This window comes from Primulina eburnea, chromosome 3 (assembly GCF_022965805.1).
Source record: "Primulina eburnea isolate SZY01 chromosome 3, ASM2296580v1, whole genome shotgun sequence".
In the NCBI taxonomy this organism is placed as follows: domain Eukaryota; kingdom Viridiplantae; phylum Streptophyta; class Magnoliopsida; order Lamiales; family Gesneriaceae; genus Primulina; species Primulina eburnea.
In genome coordinates, this window is record NC_133103.1 from 25358169 (window position 1) to 25374581 (window position 16413).

General features: G+C 33.9%; 2 long non-coding RNA genes across 2 annotated transcripts; both read right to left on the reverse strand.

Moving 5' to 3' along the window:
- Positions 1-8579: 8579 nt before the first annotated feature.
- On the reverse strand, positions 8580-10636 carry LOC140828433 (uncharacterized). Its single transcript, XR_012117199.1, has 2 exons — positions 10499-10636; positions 8580-8747 (listed from the first exon to the last, which is right to left on the reverse strand). It is a non-coding gene; the product is annotated as an uncharacterized lncRNA (long non-coding RNA).
- Positions 10637-14031: 3395 nt separating this feature from the next.
- Positions 14032-16074, reverse strand: LOC140828434 (uncharacterized). The gene is made up of 2 exons (XR_012117200.1): positions 15951-16074; positions 14032-14199 (listed from the first exon to the last, which is right to left on the reverse strand). It is a non-coding gene; the product is annotated as an uncharacterized lncRNA (long non-coding RNA).
- Positions 16075-16413: the final 339 nt, after the last annotated feature.

Sequence of the window (16413 nt, forward strand, 5' to 3'; positions counted from 1 at the left end):
GAGAGATTTTATAGGTATAATATGTTATCATGACAAAAGTATGGGTCACAGCTATAAACATAATAAATAGTAAAAACAATAATGACACACATGCATATAAACAGTAGTGTGATTGTGGCTCACAATTTTCCTCTGGTTTTACGTCCAGAAACGGCTTCAACGCCTTCTATGAGTCGAGGATATGCTTCCCATCCAATTTTCTTATAAATTGGCAAACAAGGTCTTTTTTAGTCGGTTTCCCAAGACTATGACGCTCATCTTGGAATTGTTTCCATAAACGGAGAAGTTCAATATGCACATGTCCACTAGAATGCGTCTCAAGAGTCAATAAGATGTTATCTAAAGACTCCTTACTCAGCCCATTCTTAATGAAACCAATTTTATCTTCTCTGTTATTGGAAACACATCCCAAAGATCTGCATCGTTTGTCACAAGTCCATCTTGCACACTTATGACAAACCCCTAAACTTTTGGCCCTTCGTTTTTTCGCATAAGTGCTTTTTCCTAATCCAGACAAATACCGAATGAGCAATGGTTGTGGAACTTCTCCTCCTAATCGGACCTTGGCTTCTATTACAAGACGAATATCTTCTGGAATTCCTTTTTGCATTAGCATTCTCAATCTTTCACACCTTTCTGCATAAATTTTTCTTAGAACATTTTCAGAAACAGAGGGAAAATATTTACAAATTTTTAGAGAATTTCATCCATTTTGAAAAGAAAAGAAATGATTATTTTTTATTTTTGTATCAGCAATTGTGGGAATCTGATTTAACCGACTATGAGAGTCACGGAGTACCGTTATTCGCCATTTAACCGGGAAATAAAAAGATTAAAGAAACCTGAAATAAAAACAAACAAAATTAAATGCAACATAAAAATTTAAGGATCATAAAGGGAAATAAATTCTTCTTGAAAGATTTCATTTTTCAAAAATGGTTAAAGCCTTTGTCCATTCACTTCAAAAACATCACCATTTTTAGGATTTACAATATCCACAGCTCCATAAGGATATACATGCTTTACAACATATGGGCCTGTCCATCTTGATCGTAATTTTCCTGGGAATATGTGAAGTCGAGAATTATAAAGCAAAACTCTTTTACCAATCTCAAAAGATTTTCTAAGAATTGTTTTATCATGAAATGAGTTGATTTTTGCTTTAAAAATCCTTGAATTCTCATACGCGTCATTTCTGAGTTCATCAAGTTCATAAAGTTGCAATTTACGCAATTTGTTGGCATCATCCATGCTTGAATTTAAAGTTTTGATCGCCCAATAAGCTTTATGTTCCAATTCCACAGGCAAATGACAATGTTTTCCATAAACCAACCTATAGGGAGACATATTCAATGATGTTTTAAAAGCTGTTCGATATGCTCAAAGTGCATCACTAAGTCGTAGAGACCAATCTTTTCTATTTGAGTTAACAGTTTTTTCCAAAATTTGCTTTATCTCCCTATTAGCTAATTCAACTTGTCCATTTGTTTGAGGATGATAAGGAGTAGTTACTTTATGAGTAATACCATATTTTTTCATTAATGAAGAAAATGGTTTATTAACAAAGTGAGTTCCCCCATCACTTATCATGGCTCGAGGAATTCCAAATCTACTAAAAATATTTTCTTTTAAAAATTTGATGACGATTTTATGATCATTTGTTCGACATGGAATTGCCTCTATCCATTTGGAAACATAATCAACTGCAACTAAAATATACAAGTATCCAAACGACGGTGGAAAATGTCCTATAAAATCAATTCCCCAACAGTCAAAGATTTCAATTTAAATTTCAGGATTCAAAGGCATCATGTTTCTTTTTGAAATCGCACCCAATTTTTGACATTTTTCACAGATCTTGCAGATTTCGTGGGTGTCTTTAAACAAAGTGGGCCAATAAAATCCACACTGCAAGATTTTTGCAGCCGTTTTATTTGAAGAAAAATGTTCTCCGCATGCTTCTGAATGACAAAATTTAATGACACTACTTACGTCATTGTCGGGTATGCAACATCGAAAAATTTGATCTGGACAATACTTGAACATATACGGATCATCCCAAAAAATTTTTTTTACCTCATTCAAAAATTTTCTTTTATCTTGGGAACTCCATTTTGGTGGCATTTTTCCTGTCCCAAGAAAATTTACTATGTTAGCAAACCAAGGTGTAGTAGTAACTGAAAATAGATGTTCATCAGGAAAATTATCGTTAATTGGTGTCATTTCACAAGATGATCTTGTTACTAGTCACGATAAATGATCGGCTACGACATTCTCGGTTCCTTTTTTATCTTTGATCACAATGTCAAATTCTTGGAGCAACAAAATCCATCGTATCAGTCGTGGCTTTGCATCTTGTTTGGACAACAAATATCTAATAGCAGAATGATCAGTTAACACAATAGTCGTTGATCCAATCAAAATAAGAACGAAATTTATCTAATGCAAATATTACAGCAAGTAGTTCTTTTTCAATTGTGGAGTAATTCATTTGAGCATTGTTTAAAGTTCTACTTGCATAATATATCACATAAGGCTTACCGTTTCTTCTTTGACCCAGTACTGCACCGACTGCATAATCACTCGCATCGCACATGATTTCAAATGGTAAAGACCAGTCAGGAGGTTGCATGATAGGAGCTGATGTTAAATATCTAATGATTTTATCAAAAGCATTTTGACATTCTTGAGCCCACTCAAATGCAGTGTCTTTTGTTAAGAGGTTACAAATGGGTTTAGAGATTAAATTAAAGTCCTTTATAAACCTCCTATAAAATCCAGCATGCCCCAAAAATGAGCGAATTTCTTTAATGGTTTTTGGAGGGGGTAAATTGGCAATGACATCAACTTTTGTTTTATCAACTTCAATTCCATGAGATGACACGACAAGTCCCAAAACAATTCCAGAAGTAATCATGTAATGACATTTTTCCCAATTTAAAATAAGACCTTTTTCCTCGCATCTTTTTAAAACTTTTTCCAAATTTTCAAGACAATTATCAAATGTATTCCCAAAGACAGTTAAATCATCCATGAAAATTTCCAAACAATTTTCAACCATGTCGCAAAAAATGCTTAGCATACATCTTTGAAATGTTGCTGGGGTATTGCATAATCCAAATGGCATCCTTCTAAATGCAAATGTTCCAAAGAACATGTGAATGTAGTTTTATCTTGATCTTCGAGTGCAATGGGAATTTGATAATAACCTGAATATCCATCAAGAAAACAGTAGTATGGATGACCTGCTACTCTTTCTAAAATTTGATCCAAAAATGGTAATGGAAAATGATCTTTTCTAGTGGAGTCATTTAATTTTCTATAATCAATACACATCCGCCAACTAGATGGGACTCGACTTGTTAACAATTCACCTTTTTCATTTTTTATCACTGTGATGCCAGATTTTTTTGGAACTACTTGTGTTGGGCTTACCCACTTACTATCAGAAATAGGGTAGATAATCCCAACATCAAGTAGTTTGAGAACTTCAGTTTTCACAACATATTTCATGTGTGGATATAATCTCCTTTGTGGTTGTTGAGATGTTTTAGCATTTTCTTCTAAGTGAATTTTGTGAGTGAAAATTAGTGGATTAATGCCCTTAAGATCTTTTAGTGTCCAACCAATTGCATTTTTATGTCTTTTAAGCATATCAACTAATTTACCTTCTTGATTACTTGATAGTTTGGAAGAAATTACCACCGGATATATTTCATCTTCTCCAAGAAATGCATACTTCAATTCTTCTGGCAAGGGTTTTAACTCCAATATGGGTGGTTCGTCTTTATTCTCATATTTTACATCAAATTCTTTCTCTGATTCTGGTAACGAGTGATACCTGATAAAATCATCAAAATCAATTTCAATATTTTCTTTAACAGTTTCAATTGAACAAATATCTAATTGATCACGAGTACTCCCTTCTTGAATGTTTTCTTCCACAAGAGTTTCAATAAGATTTTCATCTTCACTTTCATCTCCTTTGTCATGTGGTTGCTTACAAAGATTAAAAACATTGAGCTCCAAGGTCATGTTACCAAATGACAACTTCATTATTCCATTCCTGTAATTTATAAGAGCATTAGAAGTTGCTAAAAATGGATGACCCAGAATTACAGGAATTGCATTACAAGCTTCGATAGGTTGTGTATCTAAAACTATGAAATCGACAGGATATACAAAGTTACCAACTTGGACCAATACGTCTTCTACCATATCTCTTGGCACTTTAACAGATCTATCTGCAAGTAAAAGTGTTACCGAAGTAGATTTTAACTCACCTAGATTGAGTTCTTGATAAACTGAATATGGAAGTAAATTCACACTAGCTCCAAGATCAAGCAAGGATTTTTTAATCTTTCGTTCTCCAATAATACATGAATTAGTAGGACAACCAGGGTCTTTGTATTTCAAAGTATTATTATTTTGAATGATTGCACTTACTTGTTCGGCTAAAAATGCTTTCTTTTTCACATTCAATTTTCTTTTCACAGTGCACAAGTCTTTCAAAAATTTGGCATATAATGGTACCTGTTTTATTGCATCTAATAAAGGAATATTAACTTTTACTTGTTTAAAAATATCATATATATCAGAATTCAAATTTGTTTTTTTGTATTTTTCAATGCATGAGGGAATGGTGGTGACACTGTTTGTTGAACCTCTTCTTCGCAAGTTATGGGTTCCACTTCCTTACCCTTTGGAGTTGATTTATCATCATCTTCACAAGGTTCAAGAATGTATTTTTCCACAACCTTACCACTTCGAAGGGTAATAACAGATTTTACCTGATCCATCGGTTGAGTTCCAGAAGTTCCATTTTGTGAATGATGATCCTTGGGATTAGGCAGAGGTTGTGAAGGAAATTTACCTTTTTCATGAACATTAAGTGCAGATGCAAATTTAGCAAGAGTATCTTTCAAATCTCTCATGATTTGAGCAGTTTGAGTATTGATAGACTCTTGCTTTGCAATGAAAGAATTCAATAAATCTTCCAAATTCCTTTTAGGTGGAGGAACATAAGGTGCATAATTTTGAAAATTTTGTTGATTTTAAAATTTTGGTTGCGGAAATTGTGCAGCATTATCATTCCTCCAATTAAAATTTGAATGATTTCGCCAACCTGGATTGTAATTTTGAGAAAATGGTTAAAAATTTGGCCTTTTGAAATTGTTCAAAATATTGGCTTGTTCATGGAGACATTCTTTAAAAGAGGGCAAAGTTGGACAATCTTTTGTAAAATGATCACTTGTATCACAGATGTGAAACACAATTTCTTGAACAGATTTTAATTGATCATTCTTTTTCAATTCAAGTGCCTCAACTTTTCTTGCGAAAGAGGTAAATCTAGCTTGAAGATCATGTTCATCTTTGAGAGTGTACATACCTCCACCAGATGTAGGAGATTGAATCTTGTTTGATGGTTCGATTGTACCTATAGTGTCCCAATTTTGAGCATTTTCAGCTAATGAATCGAGATACTCAATTGCCTCGTTTGGATCTTTATCTTCAAATGTTCCATTACACAAAAATTCAACCATTTGCCTATCTTTAGGCGTCAAGCCTTCATAAAATTGAGAAACAACCCTCCAAATTTCAAAACCATGATGTGGACAAAGATTAAGCAATTCTTTGTATCTATCCCAACACTGATAAAAAGTTTCTCCTTGTTTTTGAGTGAAAGTGATGATTTGCCTTTTCAAAGAATTTGTTCTATGCGATGGAAAAAACTTTTTCAAAAATTGTTGTTGCAATTCATCCCAAGTTCGAATGTATCCCGATCTAAGATTTTGTAGCCAAGTTTTAGCTTTATCTTTTAAAGAAAAAGGAAAAAGCTTAAGTCGAATGGTGTTCATGCTACAATTTAGATCATTATATGTGTTGCACACTTCTTCAAACTCTCGTAAATGCATGTATGGATTTTCAGAATCTAAGCCATGAAAGTTGGGTAAAACTTGGATAATACCAGGCTTAAAATTGAAATGAGATGCATCAGGGGGAAAAACTAGACATGAAGGTGCACTAGTACGTGTAGGATTCATGTGATCTCTAAGTGTTCTTCGTCTATCATGATCATGTTGAGAGTGAATTTCATCTTCATTTTCTTGTATGGGTTCTTCCGTCATGTTTTGTAAAAATAAAGGATTATTTCGAATGAGTCGACCACTAAGTGTACGTGACCAAATGCTCATGCAAATGCAAATGCAAAAGAATAAAAACACACAAAAGCAATAAAAATTCAAATAAATAAAATATAAACAAAATTAAATAGACTTGAAATTAAATTATACTTCCCCGGAAACGACGCCAAAAACTTGTTGCGACTTTGATTGTTGCACTCCCAAGAGCAGGTTGTCCACAAGTAGTATAATTCGGTGAGTCCGATATCGTATCCACATGGAAGCTAAGGTAATTAAAAGTCCACTACAATGTCTTTTTGTTTTGTTTTTGTTTCTTTTTAATTTTAATTGTTTGAATCTTTAATGGGTAAATTTTAATTGTTGAAATTTTAATTTAAGTAGTTGAGATTAAAGGATCCACTCTTGGTATTTTAATAAAGTTAACATTAACGAACAATATTGAAATCCACTTAATAAAATGGTTCTAATATATTAAATAATCATATTTATATTATGTTATATATTATTATCTTATAAGTATATAATATATACTAAAACTTATAAATGTGGTCAAGTATTTATTGTGCTATATATATTTGTAAACACTAAATCAAGGTTCCCACTTTAAATGGTTGGTAAAACCAAACTAACATTTAAATAGTACAAATAAATTAATATTATGATATATTTATATATAGTAAATCAAGGTTCCTACTTTAAATGGTTGGTAAAACCAAACTAACATTTAAATGGTACCAAGAAATTAATATTATAATATATTCATATATAATAAATCAAGGCATCCACTTTAAATGGTTGGTAATACCAATCTAACATTTAAGTGGTTCCAAGAATTGTAACATATAGCAACAATAAATCAAAACTCTCACTTATAAGTAGGGTATAAAAATACTTAAAGAAATAAATATAACATAAACAATAAATAATGATTAAATAATATAAAACATAGATTCTTACCTTTTAGTAACCTTATTATCATGCCAATAGTTTCACCTTTTCATCTCAACTTTAGGAAGTTAGCTATTCATTATTCAAAGTGTAAAACTTTGAATATGAAATTATCATGCTAATTATATTTAAATGAAGAAAAAAAAGGAAAAATATAGAGAGAAATATTATGAACTCAAAGGTTTGTTCATAGAATGAGGGATATCTCAATACATTACAATGCACCCCTATTTATAGCCAAATTTGGGGAGACAACCACAAATAAAATATTATTTTTTTACACATAAGTCTTCATTGGTGTTCCAAGATATTATATTATATTACACATCACTTTTGAAAATCTTCTTCTCCGAATTTGCTTCTTGACATAAAAAGAAACATGTGGATAATTGAGTTTTCTAGTTGTGGTATTTTTTTCAAACCATTTGACCAAGTAATTTGAGAGATATGGTCAAAATACTAGAGCATGATAAAACTGCCACTCCTTTGGTAACTTTATTTGTTGCTTAATTTGATCCCAATTGTGAGAGGATTTTTATCTCATGCTTGCCACCAATATTGTAGATATTAACATCAACTTTCTACAGGTTCAAGAATCATCTTAATCCCATTTGCAACGTCAAGTTTATTCTTGTTTTATCGAACATGTAAAAATAGTAAAAACTTGTAATTACACAACAACTTATATTTTCTACAATTTATTATAAAACATATAATATTTAATCATTTAATAAAACAAAAACTATATATTTATATTATAAAATATTTAATTAATGTACAATTTTTATGTTTATCAAGGAGCCGACCAATTCGTAGAACACGACAAGCTTATCTAAATGGAATCCAGCTATGCACAATGGTATAAAAGCAATTGTTCGATCAAAGGAAAATAATGAACATTGCAGCAGAGCTTAAAATCAAGACGTTTCAGAATGACTGTCAAAAAGGACAAGACACAAATTTCGAGGAACAAATTCAAACTGAAACAAACACATTTGACGAGTGTTGATATACGGTCACATTGCCTCTAAAAATACAAGATCAAGACCATCAACAAGAGTGTGTGAAGAACAGAAAGGAAGTGCGTGGAAATAAAAGGGTGTGGAAAAACAAGTGTGAATATCAGCTTACAAGAAGCAACCATCCCAGATTTGAGGGAACACTTCAACGTATTATAAGCTTAGATTAGAAGCAAAATTCTCTCAGTGTGTGAGAACACTTTCGTGTTGTATTCATAGATCAGTTCTCACACACGCACACACCATCACTTACATATACATAGAGAATAGAGCGTATTGAAAAGCTGAGTGAGTCTTGCACAAAGACATTAAACGTGTGTATGAGTCTTTGACACATAGAATGTGACGGCCCGAAAATACTTGCTTGAAAATTTGCGGAAAATTAAAAATTTTCTTTTTTTAAAATAATTAAAATGTCTCATTCATAATTAAACTGATAAACAAAGTCAAAGTTTAAAATATCGCAGCGGAAGAAACTAAAGTTGCCAAACATCACAATTTAAAATTATCCAACGACTGATAAAAATATTGTTTGAGAAATAAAATAGCAACTGCTGAACTGAAGTCCTCGGGTGCCACTACTGCCGACCCAAGCTAGCTCACTGGTCCCCGCCCTCGGTCCCAACATCATCAGTACCTACAACAATCAAGTCTAGTGAGTCTAAAGACTCAACATGCATATATCGTAAATAGCAAGTAAATACTACAATAAAATTTGCATGGGATAAAATATCATGTTCTGAGCAATTATAATACGTGCATAGCTGAACTGAAAAACTCATGATAGAAATGTTTGCTCCTTAGAGCGCTGTACTGAAATACTTGTAATAAATTTTCTGGTGAGATTATGGTCTATGCAAGTGGTCCCTGAACTGAACTGAACTGAGCTGACCGATACTGGGGACCGGACCGATACTGGGGATCGGATTTGCGTCTGATCAGACTATTGCCACAGTACTGGGTGAAACAACTGAAATAACCGGTAACTGGTGACCGGACCGATACTGGGGACCGGATTTAATACTGATAGTAACGTGACCACAAGCCATATCGCATAAATCTCAAAATTTGTATTTGCACGTAATATAATTAAATCGCATAATTAAATATGAACCACTTCGATTTTCTTGCTTTAAAATCATGTACTTGCGATATTAAAAATACCTATATGACTTGATTGCAGAGTAAAAGAGGATATAAACATGCCTTGGTTTGTTTTGACCGAAAACAAACGAAATAACGACGCGGCGCGGCGGAGACGGAGTGCTCTTCACTTCCTCACTTAATTCCTTTAAATTAAGCATGCACCATAATTATTATAATAGCATAAAAAAAATCGTAAACGTGATGCATGAACATTTAAAAATATTATGATTCGTGCTTCGGGCGCTGCTAGGACAAAATCTCACCCCGAGTGCAAAATTACCATTTTGCCCCTGGAAACTCAAAAATTGTCGTTTCAACCCTGGACCTCTAAAATTGACCCGAAGCTTACCAAACTCCCTAAAATATTCCGAAACATTTTTAAAATATTCCTAGATGTAAACTCGAGCCCGTATCATAACTTATCTAATTCGTTTTAAAAGCTCGGGTCGGGGTTCCGGTTTTAATCTGAATAAATCCAAAATTTACCCAATTCTTCTACGACTTTTACCATAACTTAAAAAAATACTAAAAAGCTCCTAATACTATAATATTAGACCCAAAACTCTCGGCCACTATTCTAGAATAAAAACAAAGCTCTCGGTCCATTCACAATTCACCACTTCATGCACCCTTTTTTCCCAAATTTCCTCCAACAACTAATCACCGATGCACCAGTCACGAGACAACCTAACAAGGACATAGACCAGCCCCCAATCCACCTATCAGAACCAAACAACCGCCCCCATGCAAACTACACAACGAAACTGAACGCTAGAACCCGAAGGAAACTACCGTGGCCGATTCTTATTAACCCACACTAGATCGGCTAAGGAGCTTGTTCCAGCAGCACTCGAGCCTTCTTAGACAGTGGATCAGACCCACCAAAGTCAGGTCTATGGCTCGTAGAGGTCCCTGCGTTGCTGGAAGACACTCGCACGCTGCTATCTTAAGAACCGAGCCCCCCATTGCATCATACTTTCGATCCGACAACCTACAGCAAAACCCACCATATCGAGCCCCCAAGACTACACCTCAGAAGTGTTTTCAGCCTCCTAACAACTCGAACTCACAGCCCTTTGCACAGAAATACATGAAAACGTGAGCATCCAACTAAGGGTAGCATGAACCCTCAAAAACCGAATGCATAAATCGTATACAGTGCTGGATCGAAAGTTTAACTGCATAAATACATGTACATCAGTAGTATAACGGGAATGATGCAGAAAAAGAGTAAAAGCGTGCCTTAGATGAACGAAGCGAGATCGAGGGAACACCGGGAAAACTTTTCTTGCAAGCCTAAGTGAATAAACGAGGCCTTCAGCTAGGATTTTCTGAAACCGAGAAGGGGAGGAGCTGAGGGGAGGTGTCGGCTGTTTAGTGGGATTAGGTTTAGGGTTAATGGTGTTTAGGTGCTAATTATATAGATAAACAATTAGTTAATCGGCCCAATTTTGTTTAATAAAAGATTAAAAGAGAATTAGGCCCAATAGACTTAAAATTGGGTCCATTTAATCCAAACACACTCCCGTATAATATTTCGAGTTGAAAAGATTTTGAAAATATTAGCCGAACTATTAAAAGTCCTCCGATTCGATAAAATTTGCGTACCGTTAAAAATAAAGTCCTGCGGATAAAAATATCCCAAACTTTCCCATTTTTGAAAAATACAGTTAAAAATGATTTAACTTAATTTATAAAAACAAATCATGTAATAAAATAATTTTCCTGGAAATTCCCCGGTCTCCGATCCTCGCTCGAACATGAAATGCAACTTAAAATTCTAATGCACGAACTTTTAAAATTTCGTGAAGCAAATCCTATCATGCATGAATTATGCATAAAATGTATAAAATAATTAAACATGACTTTAATAATTTATCTCAATACTCCATCTCCAGTCCGGCCTCATTTATATACTGAAAAGATGCCGATTAAACTACTGCGTACAATAAATAAATAAATAAATTTAAAGAAAGAGTTTAAATACTCATACAATAAAAATCATTTCAATTTAAATACTAAGAATTATGCATGACTTATACGTAGTCTGAATTACGGGTTCTACAATCCTTCCCCCCTTAAAAGAAATTTCGTCCTCGAAATTCGCTTATCCTTGATAAACAAAAAGTTTAGACTCTTAATTCTAGAATCCTAATAATCCACGCTTCCGATGCGCTACTCTGATAAGATAAATATTAAGCTGTCCTTATGTCTCCTCAATCCTAAATAAATTTGTCTACAAAATCCTCGTTAGTGAATCACAACTTAAAACAACTTATGATGACTTAGTTCTATTCAACTATAGCCCCGAATTTGACTTATCACGCAGTTTGTCATACTAGAGATGGATGTCTAAACTTATCGCACCTTACTTTCTTATACTATACTCGTAATATTCATCGACTTATTATATTAGCATTTATGCAGTTCGACTTAAGAAACCTTTGTACCAAAACTTACTGATCGACTACTATTCTCAGTAGAACGCTTAAAAGTTACACCTTATTTCAACCTCATAGTAGTATTAGCCTAAAATCCTTAAATCGAATCTTTATTTTACGGCACTAAACTTACGTAACTTATTATTTACAAGTGCATCCCGGGTGTGAAATCGTTGTACATCTTAAACCCCGAATAACATTAATCCATAAAACTCAAGTATACAACATCGACCTTCTACCTTAATAATAACACTTCTAGCATCAATTACATGCTCACTATCCTCTTCCCAATTACAATCTAGTTGAGGCCTAGGACTCTGAACTTCCTCATTGGAACAAGTGTCGCATTCTTATGTATCCTTAATACTTACTTAATTCTAGCATATAAACTTAATAAATTAGCCCATGATAGCATTAGGCTAACTTTAATAAATCAATTTTACTTATAACCCATAGAATTCTAGAATCCTCATATCAAAGTTTCAGATTTCTTACTCGATAAAAATCTTAATATTCATCGATTGATAACTTATATTGAACACAACTAATTCCCTTTTGTTTTTATTTCACCCAAAATTTCCGTATGAACAAATATCCCATAAATTTTAAATTCAAACTTACCTAATTCAAATAGCTTGGAATAAAATAATTTCAATGCACATATCCGTTTAGTCCCAAGTTTGTTAATTACTTCCAAAATTTCTCAAGACAAGGCGTCTACCTCACCTCTTACGTGCGTCTACCAATTAAACTAACCATCCTCGTACCAATTTTTCCAAAAAAAAAAAAATTTAAATTCTCACAAGGTATAATCTTAACTGTTAAGATCATGACTAAAACTTGTGATACATCAAACTTATGTTCCCAAAAATTTACTAACTCAATGTTTATCCTTATAACTTAACTACCAGATCAAATTTACCTTGAATTGCCATCACTTTAAATTCTTAATTTGCCACAACATTATTTCACTAACTCTTAAATTTTCACGCTTAAGATTGATTCACCCTACAATGTCCTTGGTTACCATTCATTATAACATTATAACTCAAATATTTTAATATTCTATATTACCTTCGAGCCTAAATAACCGAAAATTCCTACCAATTAAACCGTTCAATTCTTACTTACTACTAAATAAGTTCTCAAATTTCTTAAAATTGTATAATTAATTTTTACTTTCTTCGAATGTCGTCAAATTTTTCCCTAAATCTCGAAAATTCCACAATTACCCATTAGTCCTCAGTATTCCCCATTTCATTTTATAGATTTCCCGTATCATAAGGTTCAACAGTCTTAAGGTTTATTAAACCCAAAATTAATTCTCATAACACGTCTTACATTCCTATAAATACTTAAAATTCCAATTCCTCAAAATTCGCATTTAATCCTTAAAATTTTGAAATTGCAATCTGACTCTTACAGTTCTCCAAATTTACATTTTAGCCCTACAACTCTTAGAAATTTGCATCATTGTCCCCATAAAATTTTCCATCTTTACCTCATTAAACTTTTAAATTCTCGAACTCAAAATTAAATCCCAAAATTTGGTAAATTCAAAAATAGTCCCTTAGAATTTTATTTTTGAACCTATGTCCTCAAATCATTGGTTATTACAATTAGGTCCTTAAAATTCTCAATTCCTGCAATTCAATCCTTAAATCCAACTATGTAGAGCATGCATCCTAAATAAATTCTCATAATTAATCTTACATTTCCATATATACTTAAAATCCTCAAATTGTACATTTATAATCCTAAAGATTGTCGTAGTCTTCAAATTGCTATTGCTAATATAAAATCCTCAAAAATTTACTCGACTAGCAACCAAGAATCATCGATAATTTCTTTTCTCAAAAGCATTCATAATTTTCAAGATTAACTTATGACTCACAAGGGGGCATCAGTACTACTGAATATAGTCAAATCATTTTCAATTTCTCCTAAAGCCCAACATTCGGATTCTTAGATATGTCCAATTCCAAACGTAACCAACGTGCATAATTCCATAATTTATTTTCAAACGAACACTGAAATACTGAAAATCTGATCGTAAACTATTTCATGGAAGCATGCTGTCAAAATAATTCATGCTTTAAATAAAATGCTGAAATATAAAACTTACAGACCGAAGACGTGACTTCGTGAGCTTCTCGTGGTCAGTAGTAGTGTAACCCTTTACAAGAACATAGGCTCTGATACCAACTGTGACGGCCCGAAAATACTTGCTTGAAAATTTGCGGAAAATTAAAAATTTTCTTTTTTTAAAATAATTAAAATGTCTCATTCATAATTAAACTGATAAACAAAGTCAAAGTTTAAAATATCGCAGCGGAAGAAACTAAAGTTGCCAAACATCACAATTTAAAATTATCCAACGACTGATAAAAATATTGTTTGAGAAATAAAATAGCAACTGCTGAACTGAAGTCCTCGGGTGCCACTACTGCCGACCCAAGCTAGCTCACTGGTCCCCGCCCTCGGTCCCAACATCATCAGTACCTACAACAATCAAGTCTAGTGAGTCTAAAGACTCAACATGCATATATCGTAAATAGCAAGTAAATACTACAATAAAATTTGCATGGGATAAAATATCATGTTCTGAGCAATTATAATACGTGCATAGCTGAACTGAAAAACTCATGATAGAAATGTTTGCTCCTTAGAGCGCTGTACTGAAATACTTGTAATAAATTTTCTGGTGAGATTATGGTCTATGCAAGTGGTCCCTGAACTGAACTGAACTGAGCTGACCGATACTGGGGACCGGACCGATACTGGGGATCGGATTTGCGTCTGATCAGACTATTGCCACAGTACTGGGTGAAACAACTGAAATAACCGGTAACTGGTGACCGGACCGATACTGGGGACCGGATTTAATACTGATAGTAACGTGACCACAAGCCATATCGCATAAATCTCAAAATTTGTATTTGCACGTAATATAATTAAATCGCATAATTAAATATGAACCACTTCGATTTTCTTGCTTTAAAATCATGTACTTGCGATATTAAAAATACCTATATGACTTGATTGCAGAGTAAAAGAGGATATAAACATGCCTTGGTTTGTTTTGACCGAAAACAAACGAAATAACGACGCGGCGCGGCGGAGACGGAGTGCTCTTCACTTCCTCACTTAATTCCTTTAAATTAAGCATGCACCATAATTATTATAATAGCATAAAAAAAATCGTAAACGTGATGCATGAACATTTAAAAATATTATGATTCGTGCTTCGGGCGCTGCTAGGACAAAATCTCACCCCGAGTGCAAAATTACCATTTTGCCCCTGGAAACTCAAAAATTGTCGTTTCAACCCTGGACCTCTAAAATTGACCCGAAGCTTACCAAACTCCCTAAAATATTCCGAAACATTTTTAAAATATTCCTAGATGTAAACTCGAGCCCGTATCATAACTTATCTAATTCGTTTTAAAAGCTCGGGTCGGAGTTCCGGTTTTAATCTGAATAAATCCAAAATTTACCCAATTCTTCTACGACTTTTACCATAACTTAAAAAAATACTAAAAAGCTCCTAATACTATAATATTAGACCCAAAACTCTCGGCCACTATTCTAGAATAAAAACAAAGCTCTCGGTCCATTCACAATTCACCACTTCATGCACCCTTTTTTCCCAAATTTCCTCCAACAACTAATCACCGATGCACCAGTCACGAGACAACCTAACAAGGACATAGACCAGCCCCCAATCCACCTATCAGAACCAAACAACCGCCCCCATGCAAACTACACAACGAAACTGAACGCTAGAACCCGAAGGAAACTACCGTGGCCGATTCTTATTAACCCACACTAGATCGGCTAAGGAGCTTGTTCCAGCAGCACTCGAGCCTTCTTAGACAGTGGATCAGACCCACCAAAGTCAGGTCTATGGCTCGTAGAGGTCCCTGCGTTGCTGGAAGACACTCGCACGCTGCTATCTTAAGAACCGAGCCCCCCATTGCATCATACTTTCGATCCGACAACCTACAGCAAAACCCACCATATCGAGCCCCCAAGACTACACCTCAGAAGTGTTTTCAGCCTCCTAACAACTCGAACTCACAGCCCTTTGCACAGAAATACATGAAAACGTGAGCATCCAACTAAGGGTAGCATGAACCCTCAAAAACCGAATGCATAAATCGTATACAGTGCTGGATCGAAAGTTTAACTGCATAAATACATGTACATCAGTAGTATAACGGGAATGATGCAGAAAAAGAGTAAAAGCGTGCCTTAGATGAACGAAGCGAGATCGAGGGAACACCGGGAAAACTTTTCTTGCAAGCCTAAGTGAATAAACGAGGCCTTCAGCTAGGATTTTCTGAAACCGAGAAGGGGAGGAGCTGAGGGGAGGTGTCGGCTCTTTAGTGGGATTAGGTTTAGGGTTAATGGTGTTTAGGTGCTAATTATATAGATAAACAATTAGTTAATCGGCCCAATTTTGTTTAATAAAAGATTAAAAGAGAATTAGGCCCAATAGACTTAAAATTGGGTCCATTTAATCCAAACACACTCCCGTATAATATTTCGAGTTGAAAAGATTTTGAAAATATTAGCCGAACTATTAAAAGTCCTCCGATTCGATAAAATTTGCGTACCGTTAAAAATAAAGTCCTGCAGATAAAAATATCCCAAAATTTCCCATTTTTGAAAAATACAGTTAAAAATGATTTAACTTAATTTATAAAAACAAAT